We start from the raw sequence: 18367 nt of genomic DNA on the forward strand, positions 1-18367 counted from the left end.
ATTAAGCACTTATCCTATAAAAAAATAAATAAAAGGAAAACTGCAAACCAATTCCACACATCTACGTAGTCTGAAGGATTATTTTCTGTTCAAACAGAGGGTAAAAAAAACTTCAGAGTATGGCATGTCTGCCAGCTGTTACAATAAAGAATAGTTAATCAGACCTTAATATGTTGTCATTAGCAAAGAGATAGAGAAAGACAATGTAAATATTTGCTCAGCAAATCACTTTACTTGACATAATGAGATGTTGTTCAAAACATCACAGTAGAGATAATTGTGTAAAAGCTGTTATTTATTTTATGATCTGTCTGCTCATATAGTCTATGCAATGTTTAGTCTAGTCCACTTTTCCTTAAGAAAGTTACTACACTTATTTCCTCGCCATTGTTATAGGAATGTTGCAAAGATGTCTGGAAATGGGTTACTCAAGATCTCATACTTAACTGGGGTATCAAATTCTTGTGATTTTTCTGCAGTATTATTTCACATAAATGCTTATGGTAGTAATACAAACTATTTACTGACACAAAGCAACACAGATCAGAAAGTTTCACATTTTAGATGACTATTTTATGAGATCAAAAACATTTTACATTGTAACATTTATTGCATGTACAAGACTGTCACTAGCCGTTTCTGTTTCCATAGCTGATGGTAAGTAATTTCCTTTGATAAAAGCATACCTAGGACAGAAAAATATGGAATTCATTTACTAGTGTAAAGATATATCTAGTACCTTGCAAGTTATGTTGGGTTATTTTGCGGAATTGAAATAAATGCATCCCAAATGAGATAGGGAAGCTGGAGGTCAAAGAACATATCAACATATGGAAACTAACACAAGTCATTTTGTAGGAAGCTGTAAAAATTTCACCCAAAGTAGGAAGACCATGAATTGCTTGGACAACAGCTCACCTTGAAAGTTCATTGCAACTGAGAACTAACTGATACAAGTGTCTTCAAACACTTCTACACATGCTTATTAAACCTACAGGAAGTGACATACTTAATGTAGGAAAAATGAAATGTCCTCAACTCCCTAAATCATTAACAATGTTGTAGCACTATGTGATATCTTCAATAAAGTCAGGGCCTTTCTGTATCAGCCACTGTTAAATCTGTAAGAGATACCTATAATCCTTATCCCCCAAAGCTGCACCTCTATCCACCACAAGGCAGTGCAACAGCTAGTGCTAGAAAATTAAAAACAGATGGAAGAGAAGGACAGACCTGGGCATTCTGTACCAGATTTCAGACATGTACACCCAAAGTTCGCTACTTGGTAAAGCTATGCAGGGAAAGGCAAATCAAAATCCTTCATGATATGGATATTTCATGGTTTGATTGTGTTCCATTTTGGCAAGAAACAGAAAATTTCAGCATATTTGCATTAAGACAGAACTCCTGCTCTGAAGCCGTCTCCCTGACAGACTACCCTGCAGACCTGGTTTCTAAAAGCCTGAGTTCTCCCACTCCAAGGCAATTTGCAAAATAGAGTGCCCTTTCACTGAGGAGCCAGGACATTCTTGGATCATCAACTCCCACATATTCTCCATACAAGATTCTTTGTGCAAATCTGATATCTTTTATTAGACCAACTAAAATTGAACCTGTTGAATGTTTCCAGCTATTTTAGTTGGTTTAATAAAAGATATCAGATTTACCCAAAGAACCTTGTCTGCCTATGTTCTTAAACCACCACAGCTACAACCAACACCCCTGAAACATGGAAGGTATTCTTCTTGGCAGGCTGCTGAGAATCCAGGTGGCTAAATTGGTAGGAACCCTTTGGAAAAACAACACGATGAGTGGTTGTTTTTTGAAATGGAGAAAGGTTACTAACATTAGATTAAGCCAAATGTATGACAATGAAGCAGTCTTCTACTCTGAAGAACTTATGTTATCAGCAGAAAATTCTTATGAAGCATGCATAGTCCCTTGGGTAGGAAAGGATAAACAAATGCATTTTCAAAGGATGAACTAAATGTTTTTTTCTTTAAAGGAACACAGTCTGTTAAAATGTTTCTATCTTAATCCTGCTTTCATTCATGCTGCGTTGAATAACTCCATTGAAAATAGTGTTATGCTACTGTAAAGGTAGGTTATGCACGGTGAGAATAAGACCACGTCATGAAACACAATACAGTTATGTCAAATGAATTTGTCTATACTCAATTCTGTTAACACTTCTTGACTCACAATGACCTTTATCCAATTGCTCCACTGTAAAGCCAGTTGCTAATGGCCCATTTTTCGATGACATTCTTCCCACAAGAATGTGAATCAACACAACTGAAATATTACTACAAATCGGAGACATAAAGTTTTGCTTCCAGGCAGGCTAAATGCGTTGAACAAGCACACAGCTTTTAACAAATAAACAGGAAAGCAGACTGGGATAGATATAAAGTTATCTTTTAAAAATAAATACCAATAGAGGTTGTCTTCTATGGAAAACATTTTGGATATTAATCTATAAGTCTGAAGTGATAGTATAACTTCAGCAAATGCCAATTACAAAGTACACATAGATGGAAAGGTAACTATTACAAGTTGTAAAAGCTCCTAAAATACTTGCACTTGTGGTGTTGCTTTGTGCAATAAGCTACTCACATATACCAGGAAGAAGGGAAACAAAAATACACGCTTATGCATCAATTAGTCTATCAACCCACTCTTCAATACTGTTTTCTTCACTGGGCCAGCCCTGCACTAGAGGAAAGTATCCTTCATTATTCTTTACAACCATCATTGTCAGAGCCATTCCTTAGACTGTTGACATGCACATGCTTTTGAAGTACAGAGAGTGTACTTTTTCTAGTATACATACGTTTGAAATTTAGCTGAGGTAGGGATGCAGAGGAAATTCACTTAAAGGGGATAGAATCTCTGAAGAGAGTGCTGGATGGAGCCTCATGCATTACTTTAAATAGCCTTTCAAGTAATTCAAGACCCCAATGTGATGTGCAGATGTTTCTGGGATTTGATCTACAATCATGCCACAAACTTTAAGTGTCATGATTGTCAATAGGGTGCCGATTGTGCAGATGTCCACTGGTGCTCAGACCCCAATCTAAGTAAATTGTGGTGGATGAGGAGGGGGCTGGATGTGGGTGACCTAGTAGGTTGTGGAGGTTAGTTGATCTGTGAAGGTCAGAGGGCTTGGGGTGGGGGGGGCAGGGAGTTGGCATAGCATACCCCAGGGCCAGGACAATGGTCTGGGCTGCAAACTGTGCGGGCCGGGAGCGACCCGAGCCCTTTTCTGTGCTGCACGCAGGCTGTGGCCAGCAGCCCAGGCACGCCAGGTCGGAGAGGGAAGGCCGTCGAGCTGGAATTAGGCACAAACGCTTAGTGGTAGTTTTAAAGATTGTTTACTTACACCGAGATGGCAGTGGTGTAGGCTGGAAAACTTGCTTGAGTTGCGGTTACAGACAGAAAACACAGACAGTCTCGTGGGGGTTGCTAGGCTCCACGGAACAGAGCTCCAGATGCTCTGGGTGAACGAGCCACCAAAATGGGAATCGTAGGTACGTCTTATAAAAGTCACACTCGAAGACGGGAAGAGGTGGGCGGTGGATCAGGCCGCCAGGCTCCTCTGGATCTCACACAGGGTTTCTATTACCCTGCCGTGTACCCAGAGTCCCCACGAGATGGATGTGGAGTCCTCTTCGGCTTGGGCGGAAACCGCTCAAGCCTCTTATATGGCTAACAGGCCAATCGTTAGCCGCCACGTGGGAATAATTTAAAACTAGCCAATAGCGGGGAACGAATTTACATACCAGTGGCGGGAACTCTTTTGCACCGTGCATTCCTCTTGCAACATGAGCAATGCACCCTGCAAAAGAAGCTGCAGAAAAGGCTGGAAACTCGTCCCTGCACCGGGGTTTTCCTCTACGACAGGAAACTCTCCCGTGCAATGAAGTTGCAACTTGGCGGGGATAATTCTGGTGCCGAAGCGCACACAAAATCATGCCTTTGGGTCATGACACAAACATGTACAGATATTACCAAGACCCAATTTACAAATAACACAGCTCACTTTAATCCGTGCCATTATAGATCAGGTCCCACATGTGCATGCATTTGCTGGTTGGATAGTGGTCCAGGGGCTGGGATAGGTCATGAGTCTATACAGGGTGGGTAGCAGGGCTAGACTAGTACATACTTTTAGCTTAGATTGGGCATGGGGTAACCTGTTCTACCTGTTAGGTGTACTAAAGTTGCATCAGACCAGCTATTTTTGCTCCACCTAACCTTCCCAAATGTACATACAGATCAGCACTTAAATTGACCTAACTATGATTAGGTTGATCTAAGTGTAAAGTCTACACATGACTGAACTAAATTAGATTAGGCAGCCATTTTTGCCTAATCCAACCTCCTCAAATATGTACAAATTCAGCACTTAAGTCTATCTAAGCCTAGATCAATCTAAGTGCAGCATCTGCACATACCCCAAGGCTAAAATACATTTCCAGATAGTTCAGCCTTTGCCACTGCAATAAGCCCATGAAAACCAGAAAGGCTCTTCCAAGTTAAAGACACTACTACACAGAGCCTATTGCAGACCTGAGGCTCAGATCTACTGCCATATGAAACAAAATTATATTCAGACACATTAAGCAGTCCTCATTAATTGTCTTTAAAAATCACTGAATTAAAAAAAAGATTGTTGATCACATTTAATTTGTGAATGTCAGAGCTTTCACATATACATTCCTTACTTTAGCAAGACTTGCTATTGCAGGAAGGGCAGTCCTATTGTCTGCTTGGTACAGTAAGTACCGAATTGTTTTATTTAAAAGAAAAACTTGAAAATTCATAGGAAAAAGTACAAGAAGAAAGAATGATGCAATGTGCAAATACTAATGAACCAACGATACAGATTATAAATTATGGAAACAGCTTTGGAAAAAAGGCACATTCTGTCCCTTAATAAATGCTGGGTTTAATAATGAATAATACAGTTTCCAAAAAAGAAAATTGCAAAGTAGATGAAACCCAAGTGGAGGTATACGCTTTAATTGTTTTATAATATAAAAGTAAGGAATAAATCTATTTCACTCAAACCATGTATAACTCATCCTCCAATTAAATGTGATACTTAATTTTTAAATTAAATAGCATTCCATCAAAAAACCCACATGGAATAATAGTCCCTGTGCAACATAAGCTGTTTTACATAAAACTTTTTAACTATAAAATAAATGTGCCTTAAGAAAGCCAATTTATCAGCATGCCACATTTAAATTTAATACGCTAAATCTTCAGCTGGGGAAGTCAGCAAGTCAGTCTCTTTATCACCACTGAAGGCAAAAGAAATACACAACTTACTCTAACTAAGAATCTCACCTTACAGCTCTGGTTTACCATAATAAAGTGTACAAAGTAAGGCTTAATTAAGCACATTTTAAATGATTAGGACACAAGATTTACATCTGATATTATAAAAAGTTTTATTAACTCCTTTTAACAGCAATATCCAAAATTCAGGATGAAGAAAAGTGAACTCCCTGAATTATATTTGGTTTAACTAACTTAAAGACCGAGTCCTATATCGTGATTATGCTTAGGAAAGTTACTTGCTTGGGACTTCACTAAGAATACAATAACACAGGAGCTTACCTGTGCAAATTCTTATAAATCCCAGTGTTACTTAACACAATAGAAAAACAAAAATCCAAACTTAAATGTATGAGACAGCTTAGACAGTTACTCACATGCAAGTTCTTCTAGGACTCTGCAAGCAGATAGGCTTTTTCTCAAACCACAGCTCTTCTAGGGCATAGTAGTGTTCTTCAACATAAAACACAAGCAAACCATCAAACAAAGCAGGTCCACTGCCATCGGATTTCCTCCTTCACTTTCAGTCCCCTATTTCAAAAAAATTATTGCAAAATCCTCTCTCCCTCCTCCAGGATATCTATCAACTGTGCATAAAGAACACCTGATCACTTTCCAGCTAGGTCTGTCTTCAGCACAGGCCTGGCTAACCCACACCCCTGAAACTTTAAAAGACCAGGACAGGCTATTATAGTTTTCTCTCTCAACCTGGATCTATAGCAGTCAACATTTTTAAATAGTAACTACATAAATGATATTAACCTTAGGATCTGGAACCTCTCCAAACCACATCATATAAATGGTAACCTCCTTGACAGGCAATGAAGCATGAGTGTCACTCAAGATTCTTCCACATCTGCAGTATGCCTACACTGTAGTAGCTGCAGCTGGTGTAGATAAACCTAAACTATCCGTAAACTGCATAATTCAAGTGCGGTTAACAACAGAGATCAACCTGAACTAATGGCCCAAGAGCTTACCAAGACTCTCAGGTGGATTTGCAGCATGCATCAAGCTCCCTGATACTGTGGCTATGCTGCCAGCAGTACCTGATTTAGCCCATTCAGTGCTAGCTCGTGCCAGGTTATGTGAGCTGTAGTCACTTAGCAGAGTGTTATTTTGTCTAAAATATAAAACCATTCAGTCCATTAGACACACATGCAGTGTTTCCCAATCTCAGGTACCAATAGCAAATAGTTCAATTTCAAAGTTTCCTTATGAAAATCTTGCTTAGAACACTCCAAAACAAGGGCATGCATTATCTCTGTGCTATTATTACACATGCACATAATAGTGCAACTACAGTGGGGGAAGCAGGCCACCAGAGTCATCTCCCCAACATTCCTCCACCTGGGAGTCTTTGCCATGGCAGAGGCAGAGCTGTACTACATTGTCTGGCCATAGGAGCTGGGAAGGGTGGTGTTGCACCAAGCAGTGTATCTGAGGACAGAAGAGGAATGGCATGAATGGAAATGTGTTCTCTTCTCCCCACATCTTCTAGCCTAGACTCTTAATAAGCTCACTATGTACATACACATACACTGTTCCTACTTCACCCAGTTTCAGGAAACAGTCAATGGATTGATCTCAATAATTGAGAAATCTGATAAGTAACTAGCATACTTTCTCTCTTTTCTCAGCTCTTAATTTATAGCTCAGTTACTGTTCACAGAAGGAGGTGACACTGCAAACACAGGTGACAGATGACAGGCAGCTATAGTCTTTCTCCAGTGTATTAGTGAATACCCAAACACAAAGAGAAAAAGGCAGTGAAAACTGCCTGTCCAAGATAGGTAGGATTCCTAGAAGGATTCTTAAGGCCTGCAATTAGATCTGGTCAGAAACCTTTTGATAAACCATTTTTTCACTGGAAAATGACTGTTTGTTGTTCCTGAAATTTGAAAAACAGTCAGGCCTAAAGCTGTATATGAAATTGTACTTGATTTCACTATTATATAACTCAATTAAAAAAAAAAGGTTGGTTATTATCCTCTGTATTTATTTACATTTACTTCATTTGATCATATTACATGGTACAATATTTAGAAAATATTTCAAAGTATATTAGAAAAACAGGCAGGAAAAAAATCTTTTTAGCTATGCCAGCAGTGTGATTAATAGGCTTTCTTGCATTACATATGCTTATAAAAGGAGTACTGTAATGCAGCTCAGAGCAGGTAAGCCTATTTACCACAGCCATTGGTACTTGGAGCTGCTGTTCACTCAGGCCTTTTTTGTCTTTTCTTTTCTGAAAACTCTTGAGTTTGAGGCAGTTCTTCCTTAGTATTTCATAATGTAAGGGCCTTGCTAAATGAGCCAGTAGTCATTTAAATTAGTGACAGGAGAATATTTATCAGATTATGTGAGCATTGTAACCACACACAAAAAGGTGCCTGCCTCTGAAGAAGTATTTTCCGCCTCCTGTGGCTATTCCATATACACAAAAAAAACCTATGAAGTAAAGGGCCTTTAAAAACTGTTTATCCAGCTGAGTACACTGCATCTATAAGGATGCCTTTTGATAAGCCCCCACAAACTGTATTTTAGGATAGGGACAGTGCCAATGGGTGCTAAGGCTGAGAGGAGCTTTCCAGAGCTATGTTGATTCTGCATTGCATTGAAGCCTACTGGAGAGCTCAGGCAGAGAACCATAACATAGGCAGCATACACACCTTAGCTTTCTGACCTTCAGCTACTCCTAATACCAGAATGATAGTTGTCCTCTAATGGTGTTAAAGATCAACCCATTTTGGTCAAAAGTAATCCTTCACGGGCCACATGAAGACAGCTATAAATTCCAATGGGGTTTCAATTGCATTGGAAAGTATCAGTATGAGTAGAAAACTGGTTTTGCTTTCATAGCATAAAACAGAATACTGCTCAGAACACTTTAAAAGTAAATTGATTACTTCTGGGGCAACAGTTGAAATTTACAAATCTCAGTAACAACAGCTTTTAAATAGAAGCTTTTAAAATGCCAATATGTATGATATACCTGTTCTGCATGACATACTCAGTGAATTATTTCTTTAAAAATGGATAGTCATATTTTCCAAGTTCCATATTGCTGGTATCATTTCCCTGATATGCTATATCTTGCATCTCTACTTCATTTTTTTTCTTTAATGTGTTTTACCTCTTCCCCACACCTGAAAATACTCAAGTCATTGCCCAAAACCTTATGCAATAAAGGGCTTTTTATTGAGCTGGGAAAGGCTTTTCCTAACATAGCCTTTTTACCTTCAGTGAATCTACTGCTAGAAACTATATCTGGGTTTTCCTCTTATATAGACTATACTCTTATCACAAGTAAGCAATAGAAGTGGAATGGATGCAGGATTAAAAACAATAGGCACACATGTATGCTCTCAGTTTTTGCTTTGTGAAATATCTAATGATCAGATCCAGAACAAAATGAACAGAGTATTAGGGAAGGATGGAAGCTGAAGGTTCTTTCTTGCACAGAACTCAGAAAGTATTATTTAATGGTGTCTTTGTAAAGCACAGAATGTTTTTGACATTAATGATTCACTTTACATATTCAGAACTGCAGTTAGGCAGAAAGCAGGGTAGAGGTACACCTTACAGATTAACTGAATCAGAGATGTATAAACTGTTGTGAGCCTGAACTCACTTCATCAGATGCTATGAAAGGAAATGCACAGAACACACTATCAAATAGCAAGAATGATTTGAATACCAAAGACAGTGAAGATACAGAGATAAGGGAGAAGGGAAATGAAGGGCATTGCTGAGAGAGACAACTAAGTAATAACCCCCCACAGACAAAGGGGTCAAAAAAGCTTATCCAGGTAATGGATAATGTTTAGACCACACCTAAAGCAATCCAGTCACTGAATGATTTCTTTTTTCTGCAATTTTGTGGTTAAGTCAGCTTTTAAAGTTTTGCTGCTTAATAACAGCTACTTTAGGTCAGCGATGAAATGTCCAGGAAGATTCTTCTGGAATCAGACGTGTTCTTCTTTTGTGTGTTTCTGGACTTGATGTCAGATCAGTATCACTTCATTCTTTCACAGAGATTGCTCTGTCTGTCCAGTTGAGAGACCAAAGGGGCCCATATATGATGTTGGCAGAGTTCCAGATGAATTAACCTTGGATGTTATAATCCATGTTATTTGGTCCAGTAATTTGGTCTGTATTGGTAATGGGGCATAGTTTATATCAGAGTCTGTTGGAAGGCCTGGTGCCTCAGTGAGAATAGGAGTTAAGTAGTCTTTTGCCTGAGAGACACCATTTGAGGTTAGGGCTGTCTGTAAGTCAGGACAGGTTGTCCTCTCATGGCTATCTTGAGATGGTCATAATTTTCCAGGAGGGGTTGGAGATCATTAATGATGTGTCCAAGGTGTTTAAACCGTAGGTGACAGCATGAGGGATTCTGTTGTCCTTGTTTTGTCCTTGCAGTTGTCCCAGCCATATGAGCCAATTAATATCATATTCCTTTATATTGAAATTGCTGTATTTCTATTCTGCCTCACTGTAACAGCAGGAGAGAGGAATTTGGATGTTTGCTTTCCTGTTTTGCCCACCAGTGACAAAGAAGTGCATGTTGGGGAAAACTGATGACCTGTATTATTGACAACCTACAATATTTAGGATGTATTGATTGAGTAGATATCATTAGAATAATTTTAATCAAATCTCAAGCTTCAGATTGTAAGATAATCATTTGGGCTAAGTACAGGCAGTCAAAAAGCCCAAGGCTGAACCAATTCAGTCTTCACAGGTTAGTCTAAGCTACATAGATTGAACCGATAAGCAAGTGAACAGACATTCACTTTTGATTCCAGAAATGCAGCCACATGCATGCAGTGGCTCAAGCCAGAAGCCAGGGGGTGCTAGAGCATACCTCCCTGCTCAGCTGGAGCAGACGGCTTGGGCCAAGGCTAGCCCACCCACCCTGTGAGGGGGAGGGTTTGGGAGAGGTACAAAGCACACTGGGATGCTGGGGGACTATGAGTTAACTTGAATCTGGAGGGGATCTGGGACAGAAGTTCAATAAACTGATTTAACCTAAGTCAGTTAAGTCAGATACTACATTCATCCAGGTTTATCTTAAGCTAGCTTGGGCCATTTTTAAAGCAATTTATGTGCACTGAACTTTTGTTGTGTTGCAGACCTGAACCAGTTTCCAATCACTTATACCAGTTTATGTGTAATTTCTGTCCCTAGCCTTGAAGAGTCACAGGTCCAAAGGGGCTTGATCAGGCCACCTCTCCCAAATAGGAAGAAGTATAGGAAATGCCCATAGTAGAACCTAGCCATACTTGCACCTAGATCATGCATGACCAGTGATTGTCTAATCTCTTCTTGAACCCCTTCAGTGATGGGGAATCTATAACTTCCCTGGGCAGCCTATTCCACTGCCTTACTGTTCCAACAGTGGAGAAGGTTTTTTTTTTGTTTTTGTTTTTTTCCTGATATCCAATCTAAACTTACTTTGCTGCAACTTCCAGCCATTGGTTCATGTCCTCCTCTCTTTAGCAAGAGAGAAAAAGTGCTTTCTGTCTTCTTTATGGCAACACTTCAAGTATTTGAGGATGGCTGTCATGCCCCATTTTAAGCACCTTTTCCATAAGCTGAAAATGCCTACGTCTTTAGCCTCTCCTCTGGACCCTCTATAGCTTCTCCTCATCTTTTTTAAAATGTGGAGCCTAGAACTGCATCCAACACTCCAGATGAGGCCTAACCAGTGCTGAGCAGAGAGGTACTATCACTTCCAACATTTGGCACCTAATGCCTCTGGTGACACATCCCAAAACTGCATTTGTCTTTTGTGCAGCTGCATCACCCTGCAGACTCATTGAATCTGTCACCCACCAAAACTCCCAAGTCTTTTTGCATAGTGGTGGTCTCCAGCCATGTCTCACCCATTTTATATTAGTGTTTTTGTGATGTAGCACCTTGCTTTTGTCCACATTGAATGTCATCCTGTTAATTCTAGCCCAACTTTCCAATCCGGTGAGATCCTTCTGAATTGCACTAGCATACTTTGTGTTTGAAGTCCTTCCCAGTTTGATGTTGTCTGCAGACTTGCTCAGGAAGCTTTCTATGCCAACCTCCAAATCATTAACAAACACAATGACCCTATACAGTCCCTTGTGTGACTCTACTCAAAACCTCCTGCCATTCTCAGATGGACCCTTTGCTTGCAGCTGTTGGATCATTTATCTATCCACCTTTTAGCAGTTTTATCTAGCCCATGTTTCATTTCTCCAATTTGTTTATGAAAAGGCTGTGGAGGACCTTGTCAAAAACCTTACTAAAGTTCAGATACACTATATCAACAGCATTCCCTTCATCTGCCCAAGTAATTACTTTGTCAAAGATGGAGATCAAGTTTGTTTGACATGGTTTTTCATAAATCCATGCTGTCTGCTTGCGATCAGCCTTTCCTCCTCCAGATGCTTGTAAATGGCCTTCCTTAGGATATGCTCATTAATTTCCCGGGTATTATGGTGAGTCTAACTATTCTGTAGTTCTCCAGATCCTCCTTTTCCCCTTTTTTAAAGAAGGGCACTACACTGGTCTTTTTCCAGTCCTCTGGTACCTGGTCCATTTCTCATGATTTCATGAATATTGTTGCCAAGGGCTCTGAGATGTCCTGAAGGAACTGGCAGAGGAGCCTGGGATGAAACTCATCTAACCCTGATGACCTGAAATCATTCAGACCCAACAAAAACTCTCACTGTCTCTTTTGGCATCTCCTCCCTCAGCTCGCCTCCTACTTACCTGGATACCCCTTATTAGATATCTGGCCACAACTGTTTTTTTTTTTTTTGTTAAGACTGAGGCAAAGCAGAAGTTGAGTAGCTCCATCTTCTTTGCATCTTCTGTTAGGAGGCCCCCCAACTTGTTGACAAAGGACCTGAGCTTCCTTGATCCTTCTATTCTGGCCATAACACACTTTTAGAACCTCTTCTTGTTGTCCTTAACCTCCATTGACAGGTGCAGCTTGTACTTTATCTTTGCCCTACTGATTTTTGTCCCTCCAGGTTTTTCCTGGTATACTTCCTTTGTGACCCACCCATTTTCTTTGGCCTATATGCTTTCTTTTTGCATTTTAAGCATTTCAGAAGCTCCTTGTACAGCCACATTTGGTCTCTTGACATTCTTCTTTTTCCTCCCATCGTGTTGGACAGTTTCCTGTTGGGCTTCCAATACTGTGCTCTATAGAAGATCCCAGCCCTGCTGGGCACCTTTATCCTTCAGTTCATCCTCCCATGACACCATGCATATTAATTACTTGAGTTGCATGAAATTCACTTTTTTGCATCCTAATTTTGCTGACCTCATGCTTTTCCTGTCTCAGGATCTGGAATTCTATCATATTGTGGTTGCTTCCTTCCAAGTTACCCATCACCTTCACATCCTCCACCAATTCTTCCCCGTTTGTCAGGACAAGATCCCTTAGTTGATCCCCTAGTTGTAACCTCCACTTCCTGGAATGGAAATTTATCTTCCACACAAGTTAGGGACCAGCTGGACATTTTATGTTTCCTGTATGTTTTTTCCAGCGTATGTCCAAAAAACTGAAGTCTTCCATGAACACCATCCCATCACTTCTGAATAGATGTTTCACCTGCTTCAAGAATGCCTCAGCCACCCCCTCTTCCTTATTTGGTGGCAGGATCCCAAATCAGGGGTGATCCCCACCATTATATCTTTCACCTTTCATATTAAGCCAAATGTATTCTGTTTTGCTGTCTTCTTCCTTTCCATCTCCTGAGCTCCAAAAGCTTCTTCAGACCCTGCCAGACTGTTCCCAGGACTTGACACCCACCTTATTTAGCTAGCTTGGAAGCTCCTGGGTATTGCCTGCAATACCCACCTTTGTTAACATATCAGCAACACTATTCATGATTGTGTACATGGATGTCTTCTATCAGATAGGGTAGGTCAGCAACACTGGCTTCACTGTTCCTTTAACTGAGGGGTACCAAAGATATGGTCCATGGGCTGAATCCAGCCTGCAGAACCCCATCATTAAGCCTTAAGTGCAATAAAACTCATAATCCATCTTGGCAAACTGGACCCATTCAAACTAAATGGGCATTTTTACACATGCATGCATTGCAGTGCCAGGCACTTTGAAAAGCACCTGGCACTGTGACTCATGCAGTTGTATAAACAACAAAATGAGCATCAGTGCTGAGAAAATGGTGGTAACATGCTTTTGAACTAAAACATCTTGGAGGGGATTTCGTTCAAAACTGCACCACTACCATTTTCTGTACACAGACGTGCATTTCGCCGCTTATACAACTGCAGGCAGCATAGTGCAGTTTGCCTCAGCTCACATACGAAGTAGACTCAATTAATTGAGTCTGATCTGAAGTGGTGGATCTCTGGCACATAGCTGTAAAAAAAAGGTATGTGTATAAATACCCATGGTGTTTAAATACAGCTAGTGAAATGCCATACATCAAAAGGCAAAAAACATAGCTATATGTACAGAATAGGGAGATACATCACAGAAAACTCTGAAGAATGGGGATGATGTTGGACAGACACCTCTGTATGTGCTTCAAGCGTGATGTTATAATAAAAAAAGAAGGGCTAATGATACCTTAAATGTATAAAGAGAAAAGAAGTCAGTAGGAATATGAAAGTGACACAACAATAATGAGACCAATACGGTAACATCAGATAAAGCTCTGAAATTAAGTTTGAAAAAATGGATTTTGAAAAGTTAGGGGGTAGAAAAGTTATAAAAATTGGGGACTAGAAAAAGTGCCTTAAAGTGAAAGACTTAAAGACCTTAGTCAGTTTAGTTTATATGAAAAGGACTGAAAGGTGACTTGATTACAGTACCAACCTAGAGAAAAAATACTAGGTAATAAAGGGCTATTTAATCTAGCTGAAAAAGGCATTATAAGAACCAATGTCTGGAAGCTAAAGCTAAGAAATGAAAATGTGAAATAAAGCATACATTTTTAACACCTTTGAACAAACTACAAAAGATGGTGGTAAATCTAAATTACTCTTGATGTCCTCAAACAAACTTGGGCTTGGGAAGTTGTACTTCAGCCAAATACAAGCTATTTAGCTTCATATTGGAATAGCTGAATGAACTGTAATGGCTTACAATATATAGAAGTCAAACCAGATGATCTAATGATTCCATCCATATCTATAACATCTATAAAATCTCCCCAGAAACAGTGCAATCCCTGCATGCCAATCAAGAGGGAAGGTGGAAGGGCTTCATCTCCTTAGTAAGGAAAAAAAAAAACAGTTCCAAGAGTAGGCAGGAAAGGAGAAGAGACTTCCAACAGTTAAAAATTAAATTTGCTCATGATGCGTCTGTGTAGGCAGGGCCCAGGACGTCACAGAGCTTAGGCTATAAGGCTTTTCTCCAGGGGAACTGCAGGGCCTATAAGTCCTTCCCTGTGGCTCAGCGAAAACTGGTAAGGAAGCAAACCGAGGGCCTGTCTCAGAAGGGGATTTCTACCTTTTGCTCTTCCTCCTGCTGGCCTGAACATATGACTGCTCCAAACTCACATTGACACTAAGGTCCTTGTTACATGTTATATTTCAAACTGCTCACATATTGATGTGTGTTACTGTTAGCTCAAGTTTGAAGCAGTCACACCTTACGGGTAAAAAACTTCTCTGACAATTCCCTACCTGTACTGCTGCGACTTGCCACTAGAGAGCTGGCAAGCAGGAACCTGAGTAGAAACTATAGCTGTGAGTTGTCAGTCCTAGATAACTGCTTTTTCCTTTCCTTTCCTCAAAATAAGGAATATATACTGAAGATCAGATTTGACGGGTTAGCATTCACCATGAAGGTGTACAACACTCACAGTGCCTAGATTGATCATAGACCAGGATCTTCAGCCCTGACAATCCAGAGGATTTTAGTAGGAGTTTTACTCTGGTAACTCGCTACTAGTCTCTGTGTGCATAGACTTAGGATACGCTTATTTTCATGAGGCCAGTTCAATTCCATACTATGAATTCCAGAATATAAATGAAAGAGCAAAGCTTGGGCACTGGCTGAGATCTTTCTTCTTGCTGTGTTCTTTCAACTGAACATGGTAAACTTTCTATTGTAGCTAACAGCCAAAGAAAAAGCAGTTTGGCAGCTAGAAGATTAGAAATAAATATGAAAGAATATGGGTGAATTTCTCCTGTGCAATTGTTTCAAATGTGCCCCTTAATTATGAAACTAAACTTTAAACTATCCTTATATAACTTAAGGAAAGGTGTAGAAATATTATACGTAAATTTAGGAGCTTCAAATCTCCAATTCTATCTTAGATATGTGTGTCTGCTATTTTCACTCAAAACAGACAAACTTCATAGGTAATAGCAGTAGTAAATTCTTGTTCTCTTGTAGACTAACAGCTAGAAAAAGAGACAATATGCATAGCCAATGAATTAGTGGTTCAAGAGTCAACTCACCAAGTTGATTTTCAAGTTCCTTATTTGTCAGTGGAGGACGTCAGAGGTATGGGCTGTGACGAGAGTCAAAGCAGCAGGCAGACTGATAAGGCTGCAGCTGGCCCTGATTGTCTGTGTAGGACTGGCTGCTGGCTACCTCAGTGCTCCCAGCTGGCCCCAGTTAAACTGCTGAACAGCCCTTGCATTGCTCTGCAAGCTCTCAACAAGACAGGTATTCTCTACATCTAGAATTATTTCCAAATTTCCTAATCTGGCTCCTGATCCTCAATTCCTTATTCTCTAGTCTGGTTCCCACTGCTCTTCTAGCTCCTTTTCAGTTCCTGGCTGCACCTTTGCAAAACTGATACTAGGATAAATTCAGTGATACAAATGCAAAGCCCTGGTCTAAATGTCTGTTACTCTGAGAATTAGGCTTGTGTTGTGCTTGTGTTGGTCACTGAACAACATTCATTTTCTCAGGACCTGAGAGAAAATATTTTAGGGAACACAAATCTTGCTCTGCTCCAATCCAAATTCCATCATTTTAAGCTGTAGACCAGAGGGGGAAATCTTTAGGGTATAAAGTTGTGGCAAATCAGAACTTCCATCCTGCTGCAGTTTCAGAAATGTGAGCTCTTTTGTGTACACCTTCTAGTGGAGGGACGAACCCAGCTTTTGAACTGGAGTTTCTCCTTTGGTTTCAGATAACTTTCTACATGAACAAGGCCTTTGTACTTGATGGGATACCATGGTATGCAAGATACTTCAGAAGGGCCACACCAATCTTATTCGAACTCTCTCAGTTATTGAACAAATGCTTCTTAGCATTAATGTTTCATAACTGTCGCAGAGCACTTAGGTGCCCTGCTCCTAAGAAAGAAAAAAAAGTGAATAAGCAGCCCAAATGTTGGTTGCCAGGACAACCGAGCTAACAAGCAATCATACCTGCCAGCGGTCAGCTGACTGTAAGGGGCAGGGCCTGGCTCCCTTATAAAGCCCATGGGCTGAGGCTAGGCTGGCATTTTCCTGCCAGCACCAAGGAGGAAGGAGCTCTCTGTCATGGGAGAAAGGAGAAGCCAATGCAGAAGCAGCATTTAACACTGCTGTGAAATGAAGAATCCCCGCTAGGCTTGGATGTTGTTATGGCCAAGCGGCTTCTGTTTATGTTATAGCCAAGGGCTTGCATTTTTGTTTACTGTTTGTTACTGGTGGTTTAGGTGAGGCTATTAGGGGTTGGAGGAGGCCTCATAGGGGGGCCCACAGCAGTGTGGGAACCCCAGTGCCAGCAAGGGCACAGCATTCGGGGTGCACAGACCCTAGCCCCAGAGAGGGACAGTGGGGAAGGCCCAGAGAAGGGGGCATTGCTGAGAAGCCCCAGTGCAGGCGTGGTGAGCCCCAGAGAAGGGGGAAGCATTGTGGTGAGCTCTGGAGAAGGCCCCGGAAAGCCCAAGTGCCAGAGAGGGCATGGAGAGAGATGGGGCTGCAGGGAGCCCAAGCACCAGAGAGGGCATGGAGACAGAGAAAGGGACAGAACAATGTCTGTTACACCTGCGAGGCTTGGGGCGTGGTACAGGGGTGGTAGGAGCCACACATAGTCATAAGGCTAGGGTGCCCCGAAACACCCACGATAGAACGGGGACCACAATGGGGTCCAGGAGCCCACAGGGCTTGGAGTACAGCTAAACTGTGTCTGAAGAGACATGAAGGCAGCCTCCCTAACAGACTTGAACACCAAAAACATGGTGGGCGAGAATTTGAGGGTGCCCTTTGGCCAATTTGGCATGGGAAGGGGGGCCTTGAGAAGGTCACGGCCTTCCTGCAGGACCCTGCTGTGACAAAGTGGTGCATTAGCCGGGAACGTGAAGCCATGCACGGGGAAGGAACCCGTGTCCCTGAGAAGGGAAACAAACCTTAGGGCTAGAACAAATATAAAGGAAGGCGAGGCAGTGAGATTGGGGCTTGAGGAGGCAAGCCAAGATCAGGGACGTGACTGCAGTGAAAAATTATAGAAGGGAAGACATTGGGTTGGGCCTGGGGGGGGGGGGGGGGGTGAACAATGCAAAACAAAAGCATCTCGAGAAGCCTTCACCTGGCAGTTGCGGGTGGACGAGGCAGAGGAAAAAGCTGCCCGTCTAGAGAGAGAGTTGGAAATGATGATGAGATCACACAAGGAGCAAACCGAGGCAAAAGTGGCCGCTTTAGAGCTGCGAGCACAACCCGGGAAGAAAGAAGGCGGATCTAAGGAGATAAAGCGCCTGATTGCAGCAGAGGCGGAGAATACTCAAGTGCTGGAACGGCTCATGGCAGAGGAGGCCAAAAAGAGCAGATGGCAAGAGGAGAGGTTGCAAGAGATGCAGAAGGAGATGGCTGAATGGAGGACAAAGTCTCCTCAGCCCAGTACGGACCAAACGGGAGAACAAAACGAGGTAATACAAAAGCTGGAAATATCAAAGAGCCTCATAGGAGCCCTCCAGAAAGAAATCCATAGCCAAGTGGAACAGATAGAAGGCCTGCATGAGGACCTGGAGAACTAGCAAGAGCGGTGCGGCTGCGCTGAACACCTGGTTGGAGAGCGGAGGGAAAAGCTCATGGAAAGCCATACCCAGGCAGAAGA

At 41.4% G+C, this 18367-nt stretch overlaps 2 long non-coding RNA genes across 2 annotated transcripts in view; one reads left to right on the forward strand and one right to left on the reverse strand.

Moving 5' to 3' along the window:
* The window catches only part of LOC102380407, a 120045-nt gene extending 104195 nt beyond the window's left edge, over window positions 1-15850 (reverse strand). The window contains exons 1-2 of the long non-coding RNA XR_323814.1: window positions 15775-15850; window positions 5724-5799 (exon numbers count right to left, since the gene is read on the reverse strand). This is a non-coding gene — a long non-coding RNA (uncharacterized LOC102380407). The remainder of the gene's footprint in view (window positions 1-5723; window positions 5800-15774) is intronic.
* The window catches only part of LOC102380249, a 56543-nt gene that overhangs the window by 22350 nt on the left and 15826 nt on the right, over window positions 1-18367 (forward strand). The window lies entirely within an intron of this gene.

This window comes from Alligator sinensis, unplaced genomic scaffold, assembly GCF_000455745.1.
Source record: "Alligator sinensis unplaced genomic scaffold, ASM45574v1 scaffold485_2, whole genome shotgun sequence".
Lineage (NCBI taxonomy): Eukaryota > Metazoa > Chordata > Crocodylia > Alligatoridae > Alligator > Alligator sinensis.